At 34.5% G+C, this 20,803-nt stretch overlaps 1 protein-coding gene across 1 annotated transcript in view; it reads left to right on the top strand.

Annotated features, from left to right (window-relative positions):
• Positions 1-20,803, top strand: part of ZNF804B (zinc finger protein 804B) — a 524,794-nt gene that overhangs the window by 166,994 nt on the left and 336,997 nt on the right. The window lies entirely within an intron of this gene.

A 20,803-nucleotide genomic window follows, 5' to 3' on the forward strand; every position in this document is an offset into this window, starting at 1 on the left:
TGGCAACCCAGTCCAGTGTTCTCCATGTGTCCTGGAGAATCCCACGGACAGAGGAGCTAGAAGGCTGCGACACGACTTAGCATGCATGTTAGAACTCAAGAGAATCTTTAAGGCTTTTTCTTTTCTTTTAGAAAATCATTGGATTACAATAGATTTATAGTTTGTTAATTTCAGGTGTATAGCAAAGTAACTCAGTTATATATATATATATATATATATGTATATATATATATATATATGTAATTTCTCAGATTCTCTTCTCATATAGCTGATTACAGAATATTGAGTTCCCTGTGCTAAGACTTCTTATACACATTGAACAAATTTTTCTTTTTATGCTCACTTATACTTTGCCAATCCTCCCCTCTCCCAGTTTATAGAAGACTTTTGAGAAGGGGAGCATTTCACTTACTATGACTGTCATGTGATTATTTATAAAGATGTGTTCACTGTCATTCAAGATAGCATGATGTGATGATCCCAACACTGGTTTGGGAATGAGGAATCTGTCCCATTCTCCATCTGCCACTGTTACAATTCGATAAAGAGCATTTCTGCTTATCTCTGAACATTTAATTTATTTATCTTAAAAATTATAAGATTGGACCAGATAAAGCATAAAATTTTATCATTTTTGAAGTATTTATTGATATATATATACATATATATATATATATATATATATATATATATATATATATATATATATACCACTGCAGGAGAAATTCAAAGATTTAATATGACAAGTATCCTGATTGCAAAAAAAATTGCCTTTCAGTGAAAATAGATGAGAAAAAAGAGTTAATATTTATTGTTAAGAAGGTACAGATTTTTTGTTGCGCAGGCTTGGAGTTTGCTTGATTGCCTTGCTCTTATTTCCTAGCAATCAATTTAGTTTGATTGATATTTGTTATGCAGCCTAGTAAGTTCCCTTCACTTGAATTTCATTTACAGAGCTTTTTTCCTACTTCCTAGCAATCAGTTTGACTTGATTGCTGTTTACTTCCTGACCTGTTGATATTGCAAGATTGCTTAAGTGCCCTAATTGCTGGCATGCCCACATGCGAATTTGGTTTTCTCCACATATTTTATGTTTCTGTTATTAAATAACTTCATGTAAACAATTGCCACTGTCAATGTGGACAATTTTGGAATTTATAATGTGTATTTCTAACTTGGAATGTAAAATAACATATTATATTGTCATGAGATACATTATACTGATTATTTTTTAAAAGTCTCCAGTAGATTAAAAAGCATAACCGGGGAAAGACTGAGTTAGTGGACACAGATAGACTGTGGAGACAGCCTTAGGCTATCTTAGAACACAGCAGGCATACCGTGCACTCAGGTCTATTTCTCACCATTGTGAATTTTTAAAAAATAAACTAGGTCACTAAAAATGGCCTCTGTTTCTGAACGTAATTTCAGACAGCATTGATAAACTGAATAAATTCTTCATGTTTCGGAGAGTTTGAAGCAAAGATCCCTTAATTTAAATTGCATCAAGGTGAAGTAGAAGCTTCATTGGAATATCATATTTCTAATAGTTCACTGAGAAATTTGATTTCATTTTCTATATATTAAAGCAATGCTTTGCTTGGTCCCATGAACTGCTATGCTCACTTTAATAAAGATTTAAACATTCAACCCTATAATCTCTTAAAAACCTTGAAAATTAATTATCCAAAGGACTTATTCAGTGGCTGGTAAATACTAGATTCTCATTCAAGGTGGAGACACTGCTCTTGGATCTGCTTTATAATCTAAGAGATTCAAGTTGTGAATCTTTGTGTGTGTGTGTGTGTGTGTGTGTGTGTGTGTATGTGTACTAGTCATTCAGTCATGTCTGACTCTCTGCGACCCTATGGACTGTAAACCACCAGTCTCCTCTGTCCATCGAATTCTGCAGATAAGAAGACTGGATTGGGTTGCCATTCCCTTCTCTAAGAAGTCTTCCCAACCCATGGATCGAACCCAGGTCTCCTGCGTTGCAGGCAGATTCTTTATCATCTGAGCCCACCAGGAAAGCCCCTTATACTTTCTTTCTTTTTATTCAGCTGAGTGTATATCTCACCTGCTCTCTACCTCTAGCAAACTGCTGTATAATCCTCACATTAGCTCAATATTTGTGAAGACTAGGTCCAAAGCAAGTGTGATTGAAGAATCAAAAGGAAAGAAGTTCTGCAAACTGAGATTAGGCTCTCTCTACTTCTGGTAATTCTATCAATTCTGAAAACACACAATATCCCCTCAGAAGTTTTTTCTGCATTCTTGGGTCTTCCAGGTGTCATAAGAGTTAAGAAGTTTTAAATCTAGAATAATAATAAATACTGTATCACAGCAATATGAATGTATGGGGAATCAGACAGAGCAGGAGAGTTTTCAAAGAAAACCAGGTAAAATGAGGTATATATGTCATCCAGAATTAAGGAGAAGGAGGTTGGACTTTGAGACTTCCAAAGAAAGGAAGGCAATTCACAGGAAGATAAAAAAGAACAAATGCTTAGTAAACATTTGTTGTAGGGAAATGATGGGACACAGAGAGGAATTTTAGGAAAAATATTTTGCTACATTCTCGGCTGTCTACTACAGCCAGTTCATATTATACTAGAGTTAACTGGTGATAGCTGCCCTTCCTGGAACAGGTCCTCTATCTAAATTCTTTCAAGAGATCAGGAAGGTAAAAGGTTCTTTCTGAGTCTTTGGGGTCTTGATTGATCTCAGCTTGAAATAATTTACATGCCAAAGAAACACATATTTGGGGTGGCAGTTTTTACTCCTCTAAAATGCCTTTGACTTTTCTAACATGGTAAACTTTTCAGCATCTGACTATTTCTTACCTCCTTTACCCCTTTGAAGAAGACTTTCTGTCTATTTTATCATTCAAATTCTATTTCTTCTTTAAGACACAACACAAATGTATGTGTGTGTGTGTGTGTGTGTGTGTGTGTATGCTTAATAATATAAATACATTGTATATATATATATTATAAACACATGTTTATAAGACTTATAAACACACATGTTTATAAGACTGCATCACCCAAGAGTTCTCTCTTCTGGTCCACTCACTTAACAATCTGTTACTGTTTTGAGGCCAACTTTTGTTTTTGCTATTGTTTTTAATTGAGTACAATTTATGTACAAAAGAAAACAAAAACCTTTTTTTCATAGATTGTTCTTCTGTATTACTAAGTAATATTCTATTGTATGAATATACAACAATTTACTAACCCATTTTTCTATTACACATTTGTGTTATTTCCAGTTAGAAAATGATTGGTCTATGTTAACTTTGTAAGAAACCACAAAAATAATTCTCCAGGGTGTTATACTAATTTGCCCTCCTACCAGAAATGTGTGAGACTTCCAGTTGCTCCACATACTTGTCAACATTTATTGCTGCATGTCTTCTTGATTTTAGCCATATTAATAGTTATAAAAGAGCATTGTTTAATTGTACCTGCAATTTGTATCTCCCTAATGACTAATTAGCAGAAGTCAATCACAACCCACCCCAGTACTCTTGCCTGGAAAGTCCCATGGATGGAGGAGCCTGGTAGGCTGTGGCCCATGGGTCACTAAGAGTCGGACACGACTGAGCGACTTCCCTTTCACTTTTTGCTTTCATGCATTGGAGAAGGAAATGGCAACCCACTCCAGTATTCTTCCCTGGAGAATCCCAGGGACAGGGGAGCCTGGTGGGCTGCCGTCTATGGGGTCGCACAGAGTCGGACACGACTGAAGTGACTCAGCAGCAGCAGCAATGAATAATTATGTTGAATACTTTTACATGTGCTTTCTATTGATTGGTATACCCTCTTTTGTGAAGTGTGTGTTCAAGTCTTTAGTCTATTTTGATTGGATTGCTTGTTTTTTCATTGTTAGTTTTTCAGAACTCTTCACACATTCTGGATATAATCTCATGTCAGACATATATATGCATGTGTATATATACATACATATACATATATTTGTATATATACCAAATGTTTCTTTCCCCAGCTGTGGCATGCCTTTAAGTTTCTGAGGTTCTCAAGTTCTCTAATGCTGCGTCTTGCTGAGTGGGTATTTTACATTTTGATCAGGTACAGTGTGCCAGTGTTTTTCCTCTTATGGTTGCTGCCTTGTGTGTATTGCTTAAGGGACCTTTGCTGACAGAAAGGCCACACATATATTCTCTTGTGTATTCTTTTGGAAGCTTTATGGTTTTAAAGTTCACATTTTGTCATATAACCATCCCAGGTTAATTTTTGTGCATGGAATGAGATTAAAAACGAAAGTTCATTTATTTCCATTAAGCCTCATGGGTTTTAAAACAAACTTATCAATAAGTTCTTCATTCTTTGTATTAGTCAATTTCTTTTCACGTGAAAGCCTAATGTTCATTTAGTTGTAAGTCTATTGAGAACCAAGTGTTTTTTTCAATACGTCTTTTTATCTTCCTAGCATAGATTCAGGAGTTTTGCTTTTTTTAAGAATAAAAATTAATGTTGTACATATTATGATTATTAGTCTTAAAATGCTTAGTTTCTTTTTTTTTTAAGCTAGATTCATTTATTAAAATGAATCACAACTTGCTTAGGACTTGCAGGTGAAACAGAAGAAGAAAACTATTAAAAAAAAAGATTGGTATTTCCAAGACATTTTCTCTCAGAAACTATTAGAATAAACTTTTGGAGTTATATTGGTCTTGATATTTTCAAAACATTAGATAAGGTTGTTTGCCATATCAACAGCATAGGCAATATTTTGGTCAATGAAGGCAGCAATCCTCTTTTATCTAGACAAAATATGTGGCTTCACAGGCATGCAGCAGTATCTGATGGAGTTACCTCAGTGCTTTGATTGAGTGGATTCTTTCTTATTTAATACCATGTTCTATATGATTCCTTGAGAAGTGAGACTACAATGTAAAGTGTTAATGAAATATTGAAATATTATATCTCTCTTTATGAAAAAGTTACAAATATAACATATTTAGTTTTCACCGGTGGCTCAGATGGTAAAGAATCTGCCTGCAATGCAGGAGACCGAGGGTTGATCTTGGGTTAGGAAGATCTGTTGGAGAAGGGATGGCTACCCACTCCACTATTCTTGCCTAGGAAATTCCATGGACAGCGGAGCTTAGCAGGCTCCATGGAGTCTCAAAGAGTCGGACATGACTTTTCTTAATGTATTTAGGAAAATGTATTAAATTCATTACTTCTGTGAGTTTCTAGAAATGGCACGAGCAGTATTATTTCTAAAGAAGTTTTTAAGTATCGTCTACATTTTTAAGCAGTCTACTGTCTTTTTGTCTATGTGACACATGGACTTGTTAATGAAATCATTTAGTTAACTGTCAAAATGATAATAATTTCTAGCAAAAAATAGTAAAAGATAACCTGCTTTCCAAGAAACCTGACTTTACTTTGTGAATGCCTAAGGATTGCTAAGAGGCTATGGCTGCTAAAGTGGCAGGCTGTAAATAGAGCAAACTGAGCCAAGTTGCCAAGGGAAATTTGCAGACTTTTCAAAAAGGGAAGCTAAACCCAAAGCACTGATTGTAGTTGAGATGTGAATTCTGGGAAAAAGTCTTACTGATTCCCTTTGCCTAAGGGGTTGCTAGATGCCAGGTGGGGTTGCGGGCAGATGTTCTGCTTGTTTCTCTACAACTTCACTTTTACCTCTTTAAATTTAGGACACCAACAACAGATTAAACCTAAATTTGAAGCTGAAAATAAATCTTCTCTTGTGCAAACTGGCTTCACTTTAAAGGAAAATCTAAAATCTTAGAGGACTTCATAGGGCTTTTCATACTAGAAGGGTCATGTCTGGCATGCCCTCACAATTTTCCTTAGTTTTGTTTTCTCTTTCTCTTTTTAACTAATACCCTTGCTCACACTCTTCCTCTAATTGCATATGAAATAAGGGTGGCCTCAAAAGATTTTCTTTCCTGGTGACAGATAAGAAGTGCCAGACATGGAGCACCCATCTTTTGACCCTAGTTAGGACCTGATCTGTGTCTGAGATACATTCAAGAACTGCCTGCTGAATCACCAATATAGTCTTTAGAATTTTTCACACAAATAATGACCAATAGTGACCTGAAAAAAAAAGCCAATTATTTTACTAGTAAAGTGAGTTTATTCAGGAATAACAGAGAATTGCAACTCAAGACAAATCAATTATCGTGAACCGTTGGTAAGTCCTAAGAACAGAGGAAAGGTGTTGGCTTTTGTAGAGGAAAGGGGGAAACTGCGAATGGTTGTGGGGCTCTATATTGACTGCGGGTGGTGGGCAGATTGTTTATGGATCAGAAGGAAATCTTTTCTCCTGCTGGGGTCTGCAAGCTGCAGTTGTGTAATACTTGCCTGAGAACTCTCTCTTAAGTGCTTCATGATTCTATTTTAAGTGAGGTTTCTTTTATTCCTTTTCACAAGAGAAAGTGTTCAATTTCATTTTCTTTGCACAATTCAGTAATACATATATTAATGGTTATGCTTCATTGTAAATTATATAGAAATATCTGATCCATTAGTAGACAAATAAAATGAAAACAGTGCACTTTGCAAATTGAATATATGGGTTTAATTTTTCAAAAGACATTGTTGACAAATGAATTATATTTTAACTTAAATATGATTTCTATTTTGGTATGTATTTGTTTATTAAACAAACTGCAGAAGAAAATATAAATCAAGATATTTATTAGCATATGCAATATTACATTCTTGTGATAAAAATGCTTTACTCTAAATTAGAATTTTAAATGTTTCCAGTTGAGAACCTTCTTTCTGAGTTGTATATAGATTTAAATTTAACCCAATTCAGTTTTTAAACATTGGACTGGCCTATAGCACATTATCTCTCTACCTTCTTTTAGCAATCTGTTATTATTTATTGATCTACTAAGACAAATTGGAGTACATATAATATATGTATACTTTCAGGTAGTTTAGCACCATTTTGATAATAATAATCAAGAATTACTAGAAAATAAATTGTTTATCTTTAATGGAAATTTCTACTACCACTGATTTTTATTTTAATAGTACAATTTCCTAACAATACAAACATTTTCCAGGTACACGTCCTTACACTAGACACTACCAATAATTTTACCTATTCTGACTAGCAATGTTAATTCATGAATCCTAAATTCCCAAAGTGCACATTGTCACAAACAGAATCAGTGATATATTAAAACTCTCTCTGGTTATGCATGAAATGCTATTGGACAAATATTCCCAATAGAGATTCTGTTCTACCTCATCCAGAAAGTTAAAAATGAACACACATGATGTACAAATACATAGCTGAATTTAGTGGTAAGATGGCCTATGCCTCATAAATAGAAGGAAGATTAGTGTATATATTTGTGAATTATTTAATCTTCAGAAAGAGATTTTTTTTTTCGTATTTACCTTTTATGTTTTAGAGTCTTACAGAAATTGAACCACAAAGAAGAGGTTAATGGACACTGAATAATTTTCAATAGCTAGAACTTAATATGATCCCCCCAAATCTAGAAGATACTTAAATACAGTGTTATATTGGAAGCAGGAAAGAATTGGGAGGATGTGAATACAGTTATTAATGTTGGTAGTTGAGATTCATTCTTCAAATTAAATAGACACTTGCTGAAACTGTAGGTTCATCATAAGAGTAAGAGTATGTAATAATATCTATGTTGTAATATATTTAAAACTATATATGAAAAATGTTATGAAAGAATTTGTACCCTGTAGTACAAGAGGTTCACTTAGTTAGTGGTATCAGAAATACTTCAAATGGCTCCAATGAAAAATTTTTGGAATGTATACATTAAGATAAATAGCCATCTTATTTTGTAAAGAAAGAAAAATATCCCTTTGGATTTAAAAACCATGTTGGTCATTTAAAATTAAAGCTCTTTTGGGAGAAGTTCTTGAGCTATACTGACTTCCAAGACCCTTTTGACTTTGGTTGGAAGAATATGTGTGGCTAAAGAGTTTATATATTTATTTATTTCCAAATTAATTTGTATAACTGGAGCCCACGTTCTTTATGTCACATAAAATTGTGTCACAACTGAGGTTAAGATATAGACAACTCAGATTTGAAGAGTGTGAATGAATGATAATCACCAATTCTCATAAACACTTGAGAGTTTCTTAAGTAAAATAATATTTATAAGGTATTTTATGAGTCTTGTACTTAATAATCTGTCATAATGATATTGGTAATGAGGCAATGCCAGTGGTTACAGTTGACCTTAATTGCTCCATCCACTGTATTGTGTTGCTACTGAACTACTTTGGAGATTTTATGCATCTTGGAAGCCTTAGTTTGACAAAGAAAAATTACTTTCAGATAGACCTCTTATTACAATCAGCAACGTCCACTTGAATTTTATTTTTTATTTTTTTTAATTTTATTTTATTAGTTGGAGGCCAATTACTTCACAACATTTCAGTGGGTTTTGTCATACATTAACACGAATCAGCCATAGAGTTATACGTATTCCCCATCCCGATCCCTCCTCCCACCTCCCTCTCCACCCGACTCCTCTGGGTCCTCCCAGTGCACCAGGCCCGAGCACTTGTCTCATGCATCCCACCTGGGCTGGTGATCTGTTTCACCATAGATAATATACATGCTGTTCTTTTGAAACATCCCACCCTCACCTTCTCCCACAGAGTTCAGAAGTCTGTTCTGTACATCTGTGTCTCTTTTTCTGTTTTGCATATAGGGTTATCATTACCATCTTTTTAAATTCCATATATATGTGTTAGTATGCTGTAATGTTCTTTATCTTTCTGGCTTACTTCACTCTGTATAATGGGCATACACACTGAGGAAACCAGATCTGAAAGAGACACGTGCACCCCAGTGTTCATCGCAGCACTGTTTATAATAGCCAGGACATGGAAGCAACCTAGATGCCCATCAGCAGATGAATGGATAAGGAAGCTGTGGTACATATACACAATGGAATATTACTCAGCCATTAAAAAGAATTCATTTGAATCAATTCTAATGAGATGGATAAAACTGGAACCCATCCACTTGAATTTTAATAAAATTATGCACTGTGGTTTTAGAAGGAGCACAATATCACTCATACTAAGGCTATGTGTGTATTTATGAGTTTCAATAATACAGTTTTTAGTGATTTTAGTGAAAGATTATTTGTTCAAATATGCAGGGCTAGGCCTTCCAACTGACAGAACTAGTTGATATATAAAGTGCTTTAAAAATGAATATTTAAATAATCTGAATACATTGACTGCAGTAGTGACATTGCTATTATTAGAATCTGCTAAAATGTTGATATTTGTAAACAGTTGTGGTTGTATGAGCTGAAACTAAAAAAGAAGATAAAGATTCTGCAGGAAATACAGGTAAACATTTCTGTTATTGATCTTCTACAGTTGTCTACAACATTTTGGTCTGGTATAGTATTTGATTCAAGTGGTAATAAGAGAGACTCAACATCTTGCTCTTTTTAAGTGTCTCTTGAAATCAGGAGACTAAGATTCTGTTCTCAGAATAGGGTGACACCCATGCCCACAAAGGTCCGTCTCGTCAGGGCTGTGGTTTTTCCAGTAGTCATGTATGGATGTGAGAGTTGGACTATGAAGAAAGCTGAGGACCGAAGAATTGATGCTTTTGAACTGTGGTGTTGGAGAAGACTCTTGAGAGTCCCTTGGACTGCACGGAGATCCAACCAGTCAATCCTAAAGGAGATCAGTCCTGGGTGTTCATTGGAAGGACTAATGTTGAAGCTGAAACTCCAATACTTTGGGCACCTCATGCGAAGAGCTGATTCATTTGAAAAGACCCTGATGCTAGGAAAAATTGAGGGCAGGAGGAGAAGAGGATGACATAGGATGAGATGGTTGGGTGGCATCACCAACTCAATGGACATGAGTAAGCTCCGGGAGTCTGTGATGGACAGGGAGGCCTGGCCTGCTGCGGTTCATGGGGTTGCAAAGAGTCAGACACAACTGAGCAACTGAACTGAACTGAACTGAACATTATACAACCTTCATATACACTCAGCCATTTCTTTAGTAAAACAATGATTGTAAGGTATTTTCTGAGAATCTTGAAAATGGCATCAAGATTCCAGGCTAAATGTGATGGCTAAGTACTAAATTTTGATGATGCAATACAAAAAGCTGTGAGGGAGTAGGTATTTTCTTGCCACATGATTTTGGAAGATTGCTCTGAAAACCAGATGCCATCTCTTTCATTTTAATTTATTTTTTGGTTAGGAGAAAGTTGTGAACAAATTGATGGAAATGCAGAGGAACTTTGAATATTCAGTTTTTCAGAATACATAGATAAATCATGAAATAAGAATTCAACATTAGTCAATAACTGGAAGAGACTAAGTATCCTTTAAAGAAATAAATTATTATTTTTGAGATTTATCTAGAAATAATAAAAATAAATTAAGGAATATGTGGAGATTATTATCAGCAAAAACCAACTTAGTAATGAAACTTGAGTAATAAAAGAGAATGATCTCTTATGGAAAGATAATAGAATTTCTTTTCACTTAGAGCATTTTGAAATTCAGCAAGATAAACCATCAGCAGCAGTTCTAATGTCATGCAAAAAAAAAAAAAAAAGATAAGCAGCTAGTTTTAGTGTCATAGATCAAAAAACTCTTTTAAAGAAACATGAGAACTTATTGCCATGTGCTTTTAAGAAATTATAAAATATTCAAATTATTGGCAATATTTGAAGTACACAGGCTATTGGATGTGCTGGTTTTGGGTTCAGTTCAGTTATGATTAGGAGATTTTTAGATTTCGTAGCATAAGTTAAAATTCAGGAACATCATTGGCTGGTTCATTCAAGGGATGTCTGTTGCATTAAATTTTATAATGGTTTTTTGCATGAGTTATTGCTTTATCTGCTAAGCAGAGTTGAGATATGTGTCTTATTTCATTAGAATCTTACTTTAATTGTAAACATTTACAGAAAATGTGTATATTATAATAAAATCATACATTAAGATTTAATATTTCACAGTGGAAAATGAATTGTAGAGTATCTTGCATGCCTCTCCATATGAAAAAAAATGAATGTAATTAATTGTACCACTCTTAAACATTATGTAGTAGTTTCTCAAATGGGACTGGAATGGTTGTATATATTCATAAATCAAGATGAATTTTTATTTCAGCAGAATGCTCTATGGCTTCAATGCCTAAGGCCTTGTGACAAAATATAGATCCTTCTGTAGTAAAATGAGTGTTTCTCACGGAGCTTGTATGTATGCACATCTATTTTTGTAGTGAATTCTCTGACTATATTTCTTACATACAGAATGAAAAGCATTTGAAACACATCAAAAGAATATATGAGATTCAACAAAAAGCAAACAGAAGGGATGAAAATTTTAGTTGACTTGGGCTAGGAAAATGTTAAAGAAATGCTTTATTTTGGGAGGGAATTTAGTTGCTCAGCTTTTAATCCTGAATGATATTATTTATTATTTCAGAGTACATTTTATTTCACTTTAGAGCTTCATGTTTAACTATAACTGTGGAAGTATCATCATACACTGCATATCTAGATCTTTCTTTTTGCGCTTGGAGAGTCTTAGATAGAGCTTGTTCTTATAAGTTGTTCATGTTTTAAGGCAAACGAGCACACTAGGAAGTGTAGTGAAACTAAATTTTTTTAAAAATAATTGGGATTTAGTTATTGGGTGATATGAAATGGATCCATTCATTGGTCTAGAGAGGAAAAGGAACTTTAACGATGCAAGAGAAAATGGAAATCAGGCTCAATTGTTAACCAGAAAAAGGTGCTGTACTCTGGACCAACCGTACTGATAACCTATATGTTGAGAAGAATAGTGTTCTTTTTTATCAATTTTTTAGTTGAAGTATAGTTTATGTACTATGTTGTATTAATTTCTGCTATACAGCAAAGTGATTCAGCTTTACATATATGTGATTTTTTAATATTCTTTTCCATTATGGTTTATCATAGGATATTGAATATAGTTTTCTGTGCTGTTTATTCATTCTATGTATAAGAGCTTGCATTAGCTAACCTTAACCTCCCACTCCACCCTTCCCCCAAACCTTTCCCCTGGCAACTCCTACTTTGTTTTCTATATGATTCTGTGTGTTTCATAGATAGGTTCACTTGTGTCATGTTTTAAATTCCACATATAAGTGGTATCATGTAGTACTTGTCTATCTCTTTATGACTTACTTCACTTAGTATGATAATCTCTAGTTGCATCCATGTTGCTGCAAGTGGCATTATTTCATTCTTTTTGATGGCTGAGCAGTATTCATACACACACATACATACACACACCCACCCCATATCCTCTTTATAAGAAAGATAATATTCTTTAAGCAAGACATTATAAAATCCATTGGGTCCCTTTCAAAAGAGTCACTCTTTAATAAAGCATTTAAGATTTTTCCAAGGAAAATGAGTTCCACTTTTTTTTAAAGCCTTGTTATAATTGGCTCATGAGTAGCTGTATTTTAGTAACTGTGATTCCAAAATTTGCAAATTGAATAAAAGTTTAGTCTATATCCTGTGGTCACATAGATCTGATCCTTGAATGACTCAGAATCTATGATCCAGGTACACTTTATCATAGTTCTACTAAAACTGCAAAAATAATAGATTTCCGCAGTGTAATAATTCTGATTAACAGCCTGATTTCTGAGATAAGCCTGATTCTGAATGTCAGACATGATTTCCTATATCCTAATTATTACACAGATCAGTAGAGAAGAACAATAGTTGAATTTGTATTTATGTGTTAACTGAAAAACCCATCAGAGGTGAAGGTCTATCTTTCAAAGGAGCTCAAAGAAGAAAATGGCCATGAACTCTGAGCATATTATGAGGTAGGCTTGACAGATGCAGAAAGAAGAATTTTAGATGAATACAATTCAAGTGTGGTTAAGAAAGGAATTATGTCTTATCACCAAATTACAACCAGATTAAGTACTGAAGTTAGTATAGAAGGTTTAAAATATATATATATATATATTTAATTTGGAACTACTTTTAAAAATCAGTGTAAGTCAGGACGCTCCTTAGTGACTGTCTTGTAATTTAAAAAATATTGTCTATAAAAGTGTATAATCATTTAAAAGGAAACTAACTCTTGTGTTTTTATTTTTAGTTTAGATAGTTGGAGTCATGGATGAGATTTTTTCCACTAATATAACATTGTTACTAACATTCATCTGGTAACTTTTAAGCTAGATGTACCAAATTACTATTACCAGCTTTTGGTCCGGTGAGGATGGGTAGTGCTTCATGGGGTTGGAATTACAGGTTTGCAGGTCATTGTGAAAACTGAACCAAAAGTTTATTTTCAGATATAGTATCTGATAGACTCTAGCAATAAACGCGTGTATGTATCTGGGATTTTATTTATCCTAGTGTGCTTGTGAGCTAAGTTGCTTCAGTCGTGTCTGATTCTTTGCAACCCTATGAACTATAGCCCACCAGGTTCCTCCGTCTATTGGATTCTCCAGGCAAGAATATTGGAGAGGGTTACCATGTCCTCCTCCAGGGGATCTTTCCAACTCAGGGATCAAACCAGCATCTCTTATGCCTCCTGCATTGGCAGGCAGGTTCTTTACCACTAGCACCAACTGGGAAGCCCTTATTTATCCTTATACTGTTCTAAGAAGTATTTAATGCAGTTTGCAAAACTATGCCCTCTAAGTGAGCAAAGCAAATCCATGAAGAAATCTAGGGGAGATAGGAATATGATTACAACATTTAAAGGGAAGCAAGAAGTTGAAGTTAACAAGCCAAATGCATGTTGTGAAAGTGCTGTCTTGCTGAAGGTGAGCCTTAAATTTGACTCCTGGGTCTCTAGGGAACAATGGGAATAAGAAACAGGATCAGTTGTCTACCTCTGCCCACAAGATAAAGAAAGAACAGTTGTCTAGAAATACTAAAATATAGGAGATATTTCTTATATGGGTCTAATAAAAAGGAAATTATAATTTTAACAATGTTAGTAATATTCTCTAGGAAATATGGTTTGTGTGTTCTAATGTGTAAAAATCAAGTCACTCCTGATTTTACATATAACAGGACACAATAAAATAGTGTAACTCCACATTTTTTAGGAAAAATTGTAATCCTTTACCTCAATGTAACATAATAAAGATTTATATTGTTTCTTACCACAAATCTTAGAAAATTATATAAAGATGGTGTTTATAACATATTTCACATAGGATAGACTTACTCAAGAATTCAGTGGAAATCAGCTTTGTTTATACCAATTTACTTGAAGATCTTCATTAGTAAAAAATATTTTATAAACACATATTAGTAGAATAAACCCCCATATAAGTAAATTATTTTCCCCATAAATAGATTATATAGATCTCAAATCCAGACTTAGAAGTAAGTTTATTGAGTCATCTAACTCATTTGCTCTCTAACCTGGTTCATCATAAAATGATATCTGTATAATTCATATTTCAATATATATTTATAAAATAACATTTATGTACCAAAGATTTCAAATCTTACAAAAATTAGTATTTAGAACTAAATGCTAATTTCAGACACATTAATTTTTTTATTTGCCTTGTGGATAAGCATATTTTATAGTTGATAAAGGATATGCTATGTGATCTTTACAGTCATTGTTGTGACAGTGTTTCATCTATTATATAATTTTGATTTTCATAATAGTAATGGATTAGTTTAAAAGACTAAGTGCTGCATTAATCTTTGATTTTCAATTATACTTTGCTTTGGAGGAAAAATCAATTCATGGCCTTCTAATAAGTCAGACAGATACAAGTTATTCATCTTACATTTCTATAATTGGAAAGAAAAAAAATTGAATATCAAAAAAGGCCATATAGAGCTAAATGATTTTAAACTATATTCAATTCTGATACTAGATTAAGAACTTATTGAAGACAAAATAACTCACAGGGAAGCATTTTATATCCCATATCTTTCCTGTCTGTCATCATTTTCTGTGCTTAATTATAAGGCTCAGGAAATTATTATCTCATTACTGATATCTGAAAACAAAGATCGGATGGATGCAGGCTTTCTGTTTCAGTATCATGGATGACAAGAGTTGACTTTGATAATAAATATATCTAAGAGTGTTCATTACTGAGTTTATATGTACATAAGAGGCCATATAGAATTCTATAATGCTATTTTGTAAGTCTATGCCATAGTACTGCCTCATAATTTCCCATCAGTAACTAAAGATACCATCAAGTTCCTATCCATGTTACAATCTGCTTGTTGTGGAGTTTTATTTTAAAAATGAAGCTCACACTAATCACTTCTGGGCAACTGTCTCCTATCTTTTTGCTGTTGGAATAAATTTTAAAAAATAGTCTGTAATGCCTACCTCTTTTTTAAAATCTGTAAGACTAAGGTTGTATTTATCAAAGGCAAAGTAACTAATTCAACCTGTTCCACATGGTCAATTCATTGAAACGTTCAATCTAGTTAGGTGGTGCTGCAGAGACAAAAATATGGCCGAAAGCTTGACATACTCAAATATGTGTGACATCCTTGACATACTCAAACATCTTGAAAGAATATGATTTAGTGAAAATGTCACTTGAATACATGTCTTTCTCTCACTTAAAAAATAATAGTAAAAATAATAATAATTAATTCTAACATCTTCCTCATTTTCCTTCTGAAGCAATGAATATCATTAGATTCATACATATCTTTCCACAACTTACTCTGTCCTCATATAAATGTACAGAAATAAAATGGAGATATTTTAAGTTTATTTTACAAAAATAGGGCTATAGCAGTTAAGTTTGCTTTCTCTGTTCAGCTATTTCTCCAGGTTAATAGAAACAGTTTAAAAATCGTTTAAAATAGTTGTATAATACTTCCTAAGTATAACATATTTTGATTCATGCAACCCTTCTTCTGGCTGCACATATTTATATTGTTTCTAGTTGTGTTTTTTCATGGCTACTACAAATAATGTTTCAACATACCTTCCCAAATGGTATACTTTTCACTTTAGGGTAGATTTCTAAGAGCTGAATTGCTGAGCCAGAAGATGTGTGTGCATTTGAAGGTTATTGCTCGATTGTCTCCAACAATACAAATTACATCCTAAACAGTTGTTTTTGAGATTGTCCATTATGATATGCATTCTTGTCATTCTAGACTGTCATTTCTAACCTTTTTTCTCATCCTCTTTTTAAAAAATCTAATCAGTGAAAGAATATGCATTTATTGTTTGAACTTGAAATTCTCTTTCTGCACAATATCTTGAACATGCTTTCATGCTTTCTTTGACCTTATTAGATTTCCATTAATGACTTTCATGTTCTTATGTCTTCGTTTGTAATTTTCTCATCAATTATAGGTACTCTTGATGGACATAGACATAAACATATATTCATTGCATGTTTGGCAAATATATTTTCCTTGTAAGTTATTTCAAAATAAGACACTCTTCCACATCATGTCTTACCTCTCTACCTCTAACTCACCTGCAGCCACACTGATTTCCTGAGTATTCTGCAAACAACTGAATATTTGTACCATCTAAACTCTCCACCTGAAGAGCTCTTCCACAAGACATCCACATGGTCCTCTCATTTTATTCAGAAGTGAAATAACACTACTATAACTCTGATTCCATGCTGAGCTTTTTTTATTTGTAGAAGTAACATTTCTCCTTACTATGTATTACATATCTTCCATTTTGTTCATGATCTCCTCTGTGATACAGCAGACCCAATGAGGACAGGAATGACATTGTTTTGTTTACTCCTCTGCCCACAGCATCTAAAACTGCCCTTGTTGTTCAGTCACTCAGTCATGTCCAGCTGTTTCCAACCCCATGGTTGGAAACCAGGCTTCCCAGTTGTTCACTATCTCCTGGAGCTTGCTCAAATTCATGCCCACTGAGTCAGTGATGCCATACAACCATCTCATCCTCTGTCGTTCCCTTCTCCTCCTGCCTTCAGTCTTTCCCAGCATCAGAGTCAGTTCTTCACATCAGGTGGTCAAAGTATTGGAGTTTCAGCTTCAGCATCAGGCCTTCTGATGAATAGTCAGGATTGATTTCCTTTAGGATGGACTGGTTGGATCTCCTTGCAGTCCAAGGGACTCTCAAGAGTCTTCTCCAACACCACAGTTCAAAAGCATCAATCCTTTGGTGCTCAGGCTTCTTTATGCTCCAACTCTCACATCCATACATGACTATTGGAAAACCACAGCTTTGACTAGATGGACCTTTTTCAGCAAAGTAATGTCTCTGCTTTTTAATATGCTGTCTAGGTTGGTCATAGCTTTTACTCCAAGGAACAAGCATCTTTTAGCGTCATGACTGCAGTCACCATCTGCAGGGATTTTGGAGCCCAAGAAAATAAAATCTGCCACAGTTTCCCCATCTATTTGCCATGAAGTGATGGAATCAGATGCATGATCTTCATTTTTTAAAGTTGAGTTTTAAGCCAGCTTTTTCAGTCTCCTCTTTCTCTTTAATCAAAAGTCTATTTAGTTTAGTTCCTCTTCACTTTCTACCATAAGAGTGTTGTCACTTGCATATCTGAAGTTACTGATATTTCTCTAGGTAATCTTGATTCCAGCTTGTATTTTATCCAGCCCAGCATTTTGCAAGCTGTACTCTGCATGTAAGTAAAATAAGCAGGGTGACAACATACAGTCTTGACATACTCCTTTCCCAGTTTGGATCAGTCCATTGTTCTATGTCCAGTTCTAACTGCTGCTTCTTGACCTGCATACTTTAGATTTTATAAGTACATTTATTCATTTTAATTTTAATCTCAGTTAATTGTGCCTATAATGGTAAAAAAAAAAATATTTAGAAGTCATTGAAATCTTTCAAGTAAATTGTAATAAAAAATTTTGACCTAAGATTATGTTGTGGGTGTAAGTTTGGTTAAATGACTTCCTTTTCCAAAACTTGTGTATAGCAATATAGGCACCACTTAGTATTAGTTCCTAATGATCTGCCAATGAATTATTCTTTATTTACTTTATTTAAATATTTTTAAATATTTATTTTATTAAATAAATTTATTTATTAAATAAAATTTATTTTTAAATAAATTACTTTATTTAAATATTTTAATAAATATTTAAAGAATATTCTTTATTCTTTATTTACTGTTCCAGAGTCTCACATGAGTGAAGTTTTTGGCAATAATTATGTAGGTAGGCATATGTACCATTCTAGGGCCTATACCACCACTAAGGAAACTGGTGCTTCCTACCTGCTGAGTTATGTCCTTTCTAAATCCATATGTTGAAGTTCTAACTCCCAGCATCTGAAAATGTGACCTATTTGAAGATAAGGTTTTTGAAAACGTGACTACGTTAAAGTTGGGCTCTTATCCATCCTGACTTGTGTCCTTATAAGAAGAGGAAATTGGTGTACATGGAGGGACATCAGGAATGTATGTTTTCAGAAGAAAAGCCATGTGAGGACATAGTGAGAAGATGACCATGTGAAAGGCAAAGAGAAAGACCTCAGGTAGGACCAAAAGTGCTTGGACTTCCAGCCTCCAGAACAATAAGAGCACGGATTTCTATTGTTTAAATCACCTAGGCGATGCCATTTTGTTATGGCTACTGTAGCAGAATAATAAACTGCCACATCCTGCTCCTCCACTGGACACAAACCATATGCCTGGGGGTATATACTAGCCATGTTCTCAATGGCTGTGAGTTTCCTATGGTATCTATGTGCAAAGAGGTTTAGTCCTTCCTAGTTATGTACTGCCGTGGGTGCAGCAGTAGCATCTGAGGACAGCATAGCCTCCACGGGGTCATGAATAAAAAGAAAAGTGAATGTTTGTTTAGACACTAGTGATGTAGCCAGGGATCTATACCTACAATCTAGTTTAATGTTTTGGTTAGTACATGATAAATTGAAGATATCATATAAAACCTAAAGTGTTATTCCGAGAGGAAAATGACCATTCTGAAAATAACACATTTGAATACTGGATTACCTCTATTTTATTGTAATTGATGATAGCTTCTCTATGAAGAATAAGAGGGATTGAAAACAACAAGGATAATAGAAAAGAGAAAAAAGTCATCTCTGGATGTCCTTCTCAAAGAAGCTGAGAAAACCAATCTGGCTGTGGCAGCTGGCCCCTGCAGGTGGAGCTGAGGCATCAAATGCACAGAATAGAAAGGATGGGATTCATTTGTTAAGAGGAGTCTGGTGTCGATGGCAAGAGTTCTGGTCCAGCAGACAAGGCAAAGTGTAACAGAAGAGAGCCCTGGTAGTGAAAAAGACTGAAATCAGAGTGAGGGGATAGATTATGACTCTAGGTGATTTTTACAACTGTGGCATGCTTTCTGTGAGGCACAGCCAAATTGGAGGCAAGAGATTGAAAATACGGGCTGGATGCTAAGGGACCCACCTGTAGACTGGGGTTGGGTCCCAGAAAGAAATGGGTTTTCTGGGCCAAAATCTTAAAACAGAACCTCATCCTTTAGACTAGGTTACTACAGCAGGCAGCAAATAGGAAATACTCAGACTATGTCAATATGTGACAATTTAGAAGTCATTACTTCATTCCAGACAGCAAGCTGCAGACCCGCTAAACCTAATGCAAACATGGCTTGAGGAAAAAGTGGTGACCATCTGTGATTTCCATGAGGAGGGTCTGGGGAAGCTGCAACAGACATATTTAATTCTGCTCTCTTCTTTTATTTAACATCAAAGGAATTGTCCACATCATATGATTTCTTTACAAAGCCCCAAATGGAGGTACAAGAGAGGGGAATAATATCACTCCCCACTGTTGGTATGTAGTGTTTCCTAATCCATCTTTTCCCTCATCCACATTGAAACATACATATCATCCATCAGCTACTGGGTGTTTCTCTTAATTCCTGCTACAGAATTACCTGTAACACTAATCTAAAATAACAACAACTTGCATTTATATAGAATTTGTATATTTGCTGAATGTTTTGTGTCTCTGATCTAATGTTTTTAGCATGCTGCTTTACTCTGATATCTTAGGTTCTGCTAAATTACAGTTCAGAGCTAGATGTTTTCCAGGAAAGAAAAGCAGCAGCTGCTCTGCAGTTTGTTACACAAGTGTAGGTCTTCTCAAAAATTTAAAATGTGAGTGGCAGCTCATATATTCTGGGGATTTAGGGAAGAAGAACTAGGTCCTTCAAGATCTTGTTGGAAATGTTCCTATGTTCCCAGGTGTGCCATGATCATAAAGACAGTGCAAAAATTGGGGGATTTTTTTTAAAGAATTTTTAGAACTTACAGTTCAGATATGGCAAGTCAGAGGCAACTCTCAAAACTGCCCCATTGAAGAGTATCATTTGGAGCAGCTGTGATTGAGTGAATATTCATTCTGTAGCATCAAAGGCAGTTAGCAACTTTGATTAAATCGGATATATTAGAAATAGAAATACAGAAGTAAAGATTTTGAAAAAAGCTTCAGAAAATCAGGTGCTTTTCTAAGAAAAGCAGAGTCATCTTGGTAAAGAAACAAATGATCAGTGACTGTGCTAGAAAACAATATTGTGACCTTAAACTAAGGGGTTTTTATTTCATTGCTTTCAAGAAGTGAGGAAAAGCATCACTTTGTGGAAGGCCAAAGACATCATGCCCACTTGAAGTCATAATTTAAACGTTCAGAGAGAGATTAGTGATTCATGACTCTATTTCCCATCTTATAGGCAGCAGAAAATTGGCCTTATCCTTTTCCTTTAAACAGGTCTTGTCTTAGGACACAAATTTGTTGATGGCAGAATTTCTTGTACTCCTTCTCTCCAGTTTCCTCTCTCTTCTCCT

This window comes from Muntiacus reevesi, chromosome 6 (assembly GCF_963930625.1).
Source record: "Muntiacus reevesi chromosome 6, mMunRee1.1, whole genome shotgun sequence".
Classification (NCBI taxonomy): domain Eukaryota; kingdom Metazoa; phylum Chordata; class Mammalia; order Artiodactyla; family Cervidae; genus Muntiacus; species Muntiacus reevesi.